Source organism: Bos mutus, chromosome 17 (assembly GCF_027580195.1).
Source record: "Bos mutus isolate GX-2022 chromosome 17, NWIPB_WYAK_1.1, whole genome shotgun sequence".
NCBI lineage: Eukaryota > Metazoa > Chordata > Mammalia > Artiodactyla > Bovidae > Bos > Bos mutus.
In genome coordinates, this window is record NC_091633.1 from 47736047 (window position 1) to 47745190 (window position 9144).

The 9144-nt window shown below is 33.5% G+C and overlaps 1 non-coding gene across 1 annotated transcript; it reads left to right on the forward strand.

Annotated features, from left to right (window-relative positions):
- The first annotated feature begins 4717 nt into the window (after window positions 1-4717).
- Window positions 4718-4789, forward strand: TRNAC-GCA (transfer RNA cysteine (anticodon GCA)). The gene has a single exon. It is a non-coding gene; the product is annotated as a tRNA-Cys (tRNA).
- Window positions 4790-9144: the final 4355 nt, after the last annotated feature.

Genomic DNA, 9144 nt, shown 5'->3' on the forward strand with positions numbered 1-9144 from the left:
CAAAGCCAAAAGCTGGTTTTTGAGGGGATAAATAAAATCGACAAACCATTAGCCAGACTCATCAAGAAACAAAGGGATAAAAATCAAACCAATAAAATTAGAAATGAAAATGGAGAGATCACAACAGACAACACAGAAATACAAAGGATCATAAGAGACTACTATCAGCAATTATATGCCAATAAAATTGACAACTTGGAAGAAAAGGACAAATTCTTAGAAAAGTACAACTTTCCAAAACTGAACCAGGAAGAAATAGAAAATCTTAACAGACCCACCACAAGAACAGAAATAGAAACTGTAATCAGAAATCTTCCAGCAAACAAAAGCCCAGGTCCAGACAGCTTCACAGCTGAATTCTACCAAAAATTTAGAGAAGAGCTAACACCTATCCTACTCAAACTCTTCCAGAAAATTGCAGAGGAAGGTAAACTTCCAAGCTCATTCTATGAGGCCACCATTGCCTTAATACCAAAACCTAACAATGATGTCACACAAAAAAAGAAAATTATAGGCCAATATCACTGATGAATATAGATGCAAAAACCCTTAACAAAATTCTAGCAATCAGAATCCAGCAATACATTAAAAAGATCATACACCATGACCAAGTGGGCTTTATCCCAGGGATGCAAGGATTCTTCAATATCCACAAATCAATCAATGTAATACACCACATTAACAAATTGAAAAATAAAAGCCATATGATTATCTCAATAGATGCAGAGAAAGCCTTTGACAAAATTCAACATCCATTTATGATAAAAGCTCTCCAGAAAGCAGGAATAAAAGGAACTTACCGCAACATAAAAAAGCTATATACAACAAACCCACAGCAAACATTATCCTCAATGGTGAAAAATTGAAAGCGTTTCCTCTAAAATCAGGAACAAGACAAGGGTGCCCACTCTCACCACTACTATTCAACATAGTTTTGGAAGTTTTGGCCACAGCAATCAGAGCAGAAAAAGAAATAAAAGGAATCCGAATTGGAAAAGAAGATGTAAAACTCTCACTGTTTGCAGATGACATGATCTTCTACATAGAAAACCCTAAAAACTCCACTAGAAAGTTGCTAGAGCTAATCAATGAATATAGTAAAGTTTCAGGATACAAAATCAACACACAGAAATCCCTTGCACTCCTATACACTAATAATGAGAAAATAGAAAGAGAAATTAAGGAAACAATTCCATTCACCATTGCAATGAAAAGAATAAAATACTTAGGAATATATCTACCTAAAGACCTATATATAGGAAACTATAAAACACTGGTGAAAGAAATCAAAGAGGACACTAATAGATGGAGAGATATACCATGTTCATGGATTGGAAGAATCAATATAGTGAAAATGAGTATACTACCCAAAGCAATTTATAGATCCAATGTAATCCCTATCAAGCTACCAATGGTATTCTTCACAGAGCTAGAACAAATAATTTCACAATTTGTATGGAAATACAAAAAACCTCGAATAGCCAAAGCAATCTTGAGAAAGAAGAATGGAACTGGAGGAATCAACCTGCCTGACTTCAGGCTCTACTACAAAGCCACAGTCATCAAGACAGTATGGTACTGGCACAAAGACTGAAATATAGGTCAATGGAACAAAATAGAAAGCCCAGAGATAAATCCACGCACCTATGGACACCTTATCTTTGACAAGGAGGCAAGAATATACAATGGATTAAAGACAATCTCTTTAACAAGTGGTGCTGGGAAAACTGGTCAACCTCTTGTAAAAGAATGAAACTAGAACACTTTCTAACACCATACATAAAAATAAACTCAAAATGAATTAAAGATCTAAATGTAAGACCAAAGTATTCTAGACTGCAGAATCCCACGGGCAGAGGAGCCTGGTGGGTATAGTCCATGGGGTCACAAAGAGTTGGATATGACTGTGTGACTAACCCTTTCACCTTAATAGCTGAGATAAGACTGTGGGAGGGAATTGCTAATAGCCACGGGGTTTTGGAGGCTGGTAAAATATTCTAAACTTAAATGGTGTGGTTACACAACAGTGTGAATATAATAAAATCCTTGAACTGTATACTTTTTATTTGTGAATTTTTATTGTATGAGATTTACAGACATTTAAAGATGTTGAAAATAAGTTATAATATATCATATTACTTTGGAGATTTGTGACAAAAGAAAATTACTTCAGAGAAAGTATTTTTCTTTAGCATTTGTCTTTAAGTGAACTTTTTCAGCTAGGAAGGGGCTTGAAAATCATTTACTGTAATTCCTTCCTTCTATAATACGGAAGCAAAGGTCCAGAGGAATTAAATAACTTTAGAGCAAACTATCGGAGAAGGCAATGGCACCCCACTCCAGTACTCTTGCCTGGAAAATCCAATGGGCGGAGGAGCCTGGTAGGCTACAGTCCATGGGGTCGCTAAGAGTCGGACAAGACTGAGCGACTTCACTTTCACTTTTCACTTTCATGCATTGGAGAAGGAAATGGCAACCCACTCCAGTATTCTTGCCTGGAGAATCCCATGGACTGGGGAGCCTGTTGGGCTGCCATCTATGTGGTCGCACAGAGTCGGACATGACTGACACGACTTAGTAGCAGCAGAAGCAGCAGAGCAAACTATTAAAGGCAGTTTAATAGCAAAGCCTTCTGACATCATTTTTGTGTAGATTAAATTTTTTAAGGACATTTGCAATCTATAAAGTGTTATGTGAGTGTATTATAAATAGTAATATAATGTTACAAATGATGTTATATATAATACATAATGTACCAAAATGACAATATTTTACTATTATTAATGTGAAGTCTAACTTTAATATTCAGCATTTTGGAATGATAAAGAGAATCAATTATGACATGCAAATTGATATAATTCCAATTTATATTCCTCTTATCTCTTACTGTTGGTCTTTACCTGTACTCACAACTTTTTGCAAGTGTTTGCAGAGCTTCTTGATAGCAACTTTGGTGACATTGTATTGTTTGATTATTTTAAACTATATTTTTAGAAGGAAATACATCCTTTCTGGTTTAAGATAATACAAAAATCAAAATCAACAGGGTATATATCAGTCTAAGATTGGTTTTGAAAGTTCTCATATGGATCAGGCAGAAAGAGTAGTGAATTGAGTCTCCTCTCCTTAATGGGTTTTCTCTTATAATATTTAATGTATTCAAAAAGAATTAATCCTTGTTGTGAAGAACATTAAAGGAATGGATCAATTTTTCCCTCCAAGGAGTTTTCAAAGACCCATATGACCTTTGCTTTTTTGATTGTTCAAAATCCTAATATATCTTGGTGTACCTCTTGAGGTTTCATTTTCTTTTTTCCTCTTCAATATTTTTGTTAGGCATTGGTTTTTGCCTGGGGCAAGAACCTACTACAGGAGGAATAGTAGTGTTTTAAAAGCATAGGAATCTAATATGCATTTCTTAATCTAACATTTAAAGGACTATCCTTTTTTCTTAAAGGTAAATTTAGGCAGGAAATTTGAAGGACTAAAATTTGCAAAAATTAAACTTTCATAAATGTTTTAGACATGTTTCTCTACACTCAAATCTCTGTTTGGCCATAATAATCACTTTCATTGTTCCCTGAAGAAATTTTTCCTCAATTTAGCTCTATGTAACTAAGGAAATATATGAACTTTCTTAAAGATATTGACATCCTCTAGTCCATATCACTTTTCTAGCACACATGAAGAGTTGTCTTTCTTCATTAAATCATCTGCCTAGATGACTTTTATACATTAAGGAAAAAACTTGTCTGGTTGGTAGAAACTTGGCCAAACCTATCTACCCTACTTTTAGAAAGATCACTAAAGAATATTTTCAGATTTTATTTCCAAACATAATTGGAAGAGGTGGTCTTAGTTGGATGGATGTTTCCAATATTATGCGTTGTTTGCTTGCTTTTGGCTTTTTTACATACCTGGTGCCAGAGTAGAGAGTTTCGAGATAATCAAGTGCAATTTGAAACATTATCAATTATATAGGGTTAATAGATAATTATTTACCACGTTATTGAGTGATTCCTATTTTCATTAGAAGAGGTAAAGTTATTATGATAATATAGCTCTTTTTCCAAAAATCATTTTTGACATAGAATATTGTCACACTTTGTACTTTAAAAAAACAAATCATTTCAAATCTGGTTGTGTGGAAACAGAAAAGTTTTGTTATTTTCACTTAAGATCCAATTATTTAGTCCCTTGGTCTTCAGAATTATTACTGTACATAGGCCATAGCACTGTAGGACTGCCTGACTCAAAAGTCAGATCAGATTTTTAAAAAGTTTTAAATTTCCCTCTTTCTTGAAAAAATACATATAATATTCCATTATTATCCTTTTGAAGTCTTTAAGATCTGTGACCATGTCCACTCTCATTCTTGATATTTGTTTTTTGTGCCTTGTATTTTCTTCAACAGTTTGGCCAGAGACTGATCAATTATACCGATTGTATCAATTTGGTTACTTCTAAAAACAAATGTCAAGATGGGAATTGTTGTGTAAAAAAGGTACTGTGGAAATGGCCATGAAGGATAAAAGATGAGGAGAGAGCAGAAATCAGTTATGAAAACCTCCAGACAACAATAAGTTCTGATACGTGTGAAAAGAAAAAGGAAAGGAAGGACTAGGTGGGAAGATCTTCTGACAAAGCACAGGTAGAGAAAGTTTTGACCATAACAGTGGTTTTCTGAATTAGAGCAGTCCTGTGTTAAGTAACGGCTTCCCTGGTGGCTCAGACGGTAAAGCGTCTGTCTGCAATGCAGGAGACCCAGGTTCGATCCCTGGGTTGGGAAGATCCCCTAGAGAAGGAAATGGCAGCCCACTCCAGTATTCTTGCCTGGAAAATCCCACGGATGGCGGAGCCTGGTAGGCTACTGTCCATGGGGTCACAAAGAGTTGGACACGACTCTTAACGGGCCAGGACTGGTACCTGGGCTTGCCTTGTCTTTAACTGAGAGTGATTCCTGAGTCAGTGCTGATAGAGATAAGGCCACCAGTCAGTTACACTCTGCACATTTGTTTCACTCGATTTGAGCAGAACACTTCCATGGATGCCACAGTCTACATCTTACACAAAAGAGATACACTTGTCCAGGCAGATTCTGGAAGCAGCTTTTCCATGGATCCTGTGAGTCTCCTTCCTAAGGATAAACTGACCAGAGTGAACTTGGTAGGATGCATTGTGGCCCCTGCAATAGTTGGTTCTGGAGCATAACTGGTATACTGGTATTTCATTTTCTTCTTCCCACTATATTGTATCTCTCCTCATCCTCATCTATCACAGTGGCAGATCTTTGTGACTTCCATGATGGCATGACCTGATCCCCACTCGTAAGTGACCTAAGCCCTTGGTCATCATACTGCCTTCTCAGACCACATGTCCATTCACCATTATAAACAGGAGAGGGAAAACCAAGAGAAACCCACACAGATAACTCATGTTTTGTATTTCTCCTAGTTCTCACTGGTTTGTGCAAAACCAGTGCAGCCAACCTGTTGATAAGGGCCAATTACTCCTTCCAAAAAGATGACTCTTTCCTTATCTGCTTTTCCCTGAAAATGAGAAATCCAAATGTTTCTGCAGCAGGGATTATTTTCAGTGTGATAAAATCTTGTAGGTTCTTTGGAAAGAGTGTGCCCCTTTGCTGACTAAAATTTCCATACCCCTAAATTTTGGGTCAAGAAGTGAAAAATATCTAAAACTAAGCTAAAAATCTAAATCTTAAAATTATAGAATATAGAAAGTTTAATATTGGTTTGGATCTATACTTCTATATGAAAAAATCATCTTTCTTGTTAATGTATTACAAACTGTCATTTTTTAAAAGAGTGCCTTATTTAAAATTATTTAAAGAATACACACATATTTTCATGGAAAGGAATTGGAATGATAATTACCTCTAACAGGCACTCTCAGGAAGAAACTAAGAATAATTTTAAGAGAAAGATAAGGATTGAATTCATAACTTCTTTGATATACCAACAAATATTTTAGTTTACATCCCATTATCAAAGCAGTAAAACACTGACATTATTTTCAAGGAGGAGGCATTTCCTGTCTAGAGCACACTGTGTGATGTCTGATATCGTTCCTGTGAACTATCAGATTCACTCTTGTAACACTTACGAATTTTATTTTTTTGACCTTGTAAGCCAGTCTAAACTTTGTCTAGGAGTCTATAGAATAAATGTAAAGTGTGGATTTATGCAGATATATACATTAGTTGGTAAATTAAATGTTAAAATGATGCTTTGAGGGCAGAATAAAGACAAAATTAGGAAAAATATTATAAAAATTAATCAAGTTTATAAATTTGAACATATTTACTTTAGTTCTGCTATTTTTTTCAGGGTTAACCTGTGAATTATTACCACATGAATAAATATAGATAACTGATTAATATCAGTAAATATTAACTCTTCAGAATATTTGATTTTATTTAATGTGTGCTCAGATTTTAAATGAGGGAAGTCTATCTTTCAGTAACCACACTAACTTCTGTTTTGTGAAATAAAACAATAAGGTAATATTTCAGAATATTCACTTTCTTGAAGTAAGTCAGTACATCAGGCAGATATTAAAGCTAATATTCTACATTGCAATTTGGCAGAGGAGCACTGTTCAGAAAATTATGTGTGCTTTCTCATCACCAGTTTCACAGAAAGAAAAAGATTAATATTAAAATAATTGAAGAAATAAATATCAAAGAAAGAAATAAAATCTTTGCTATTTTTTGTATTCCTAAACATATTTTGATGTTATAAGTATAAACAATTTTCTAATGATACAAATAAAAGTAATTAAAACTTCAAATTTTTGGTGCCAAAAAGAAGAGTTTCATTTATTCCCTTTAAATGTTTATCTGAGTTTTTCCATCTGAAAAGTCATAGATATTTGGGTATTTTATTACAGCACAATTCCAAATAGGAGATAAAGGACAAATGATATTTGACTATATTGGAGATACATTTTAGATAAGCTGAAATGAAATTCCTCATGTGGCATTTCCCCTACTTCCCTCTGAAACACTTAAATTCCAGTTTGTTAAAAAAAGCATTATGACTCTTACTTGAAATATCATTGTATTATAATCAAAGCTAAGGCCCACAATATCACCAATAGTAGTATAGGAAACATTATTATATCTTAATATATGAACATCAGTATTTTTCTCATCAGAAATGTACTAGAGCAGCATGCATGCTTCATTCGGAATAAAGGTGAAGTATCAAGATGAGGAGAATGATTCATTCTATGAATTAAGTGGTTGAGACTTCTATCTGAGCTCAAAATAATCTTAAATTCTTGGCAGATAATCTGGTGGGAAAATAATTTTGCTTAAAAATATATAATTTGCTCAATTCATGATTTTTCTATGTATAAGAGTAGTAGATGTTTCTAATATGCTAATAGTATATATGTATCTGCTAATAGTTTATTTCCTTCATAACCAAGTTGAGCAACAGAACATTCTACATTGTAAGAAATAGAATTATTGTTCTTCTGGTTAGTAGTATAAAGATACTAAAGTTGAAATAATTTTAGTAATCATTAGATTATTAAAATTATTAATTTTAGAAATAAATTTAACTTCCAGTACTGGAAACTTTGGAAAAGTTACTTTGTGTAAAAAAAAAAAAAAAAAAAAAACTTAATCCTAAATTAGTTTTATTTTGTCAACTATGGTCTATAGCTAATTTTTCCAACTTTGAGAAAAACTAGCTACTGTTTGAATTAAAGATGCTGATGAATAATCTCAATTGCAGTGTCAGTTAATAAGTCATTTCTCACTAAAGTTGACCATGTAAGGCTTAAATGCTTGTCTTTTGCATGATACATTATCATAAGGTTATATTCACCCTTTTAAAAGACTGATGACTCTACTCTGAAAGACACTAGTGGAGTTAGGTTTAGTTTTATGGCCAAACACTATGATGGGACCCAATCAAACACAGACATGTAGAGAAATGACTTAGAAATGGTATAAGAGAAAGACATTTCAAATTTGTGACCTGAAACAGTCACTGAAATGCTTCTCAGATCATATTTCATGTAAAGGAGTTATATGTAAAATCAGTTGGCTCTACAAAAATTGTAAATGTATTAAGGATATAATATTCTGATCTATGTTGTTCAATTAAGTTTAGTAAAGATTACCTTTCCATTCTCATGACAAAATAAATCAAATAAATTGTTTGTAGGAGTGCCTGCTTGCTTAGTGTCCTGGTACAAGTTTATTTGAATCTTTGTTAGTTTTAGAGAGCTTCTTTAGTTGAAAACGTATCTTTCATAATCATGAACTAATCAGCACCCTTCTTATTTCTATAATTTTAACTTTTGAAAAAGGCTGTCTAGAAAAAAATAAATATCACTTTTAATAATCATGATAGAAATTTTATCATGCAGAGGCATTAAAAAGTGAAAAGGCTGAGATAGCATTTTACTATTAAAATAGCTCACCCTTTCTGCAACTTTAATATATTCCTTTTTCCTTGCCATGATTGAAGTTGGCAGTATTAAGACCAATTGTGCATTAGGCCAGTTGAATTAGTGACAGGAGGCAATTAGATTTGACCAGATCAACTGAGAATTCTCATAGATTTTTGTCAGTTTATAATAATGAATAAACCTATGTGAGCATTCAAAGAAAAATGTTGACATAAGAACAATATTTACATTTTAATGATGCTGGAAATTTCCAGTGAAATTACTCAAGCCTGGTTCCATCTTTTATGTTTTTTTTTCACACAGGAGACTGAAAAATTTCACAAACTAAAAAATGCCTGTTTATGTATCACAAAAACGGGAACTAGTGATTTCAGACTCTGCCTTGGCATTGACATGCTACTGGCTGACTTTATCCTAGTGTTTTCTTTCAGGCAAAGTGATTTCTCTGTGTACCCTCCCAAATTCCACAGTTTTTTATATGAAGGGAACAATAGGGTATTTTTAATATAAATATTTTGAATGAGCAGACTGTAAAAAATCCTCATGCCTTTTTTTCTCTCAAACTATTTATGGCTGATCCATCAGCTAATTCTGTTTTACTTTTCAAATATATCTTAGACAAAATTTTAGTGCCACTTTTACCGTTAGCTAAAAGTCAAAGTCCCCATCAGCTCTTGCCAGGACAGCCACCTCAGTGCT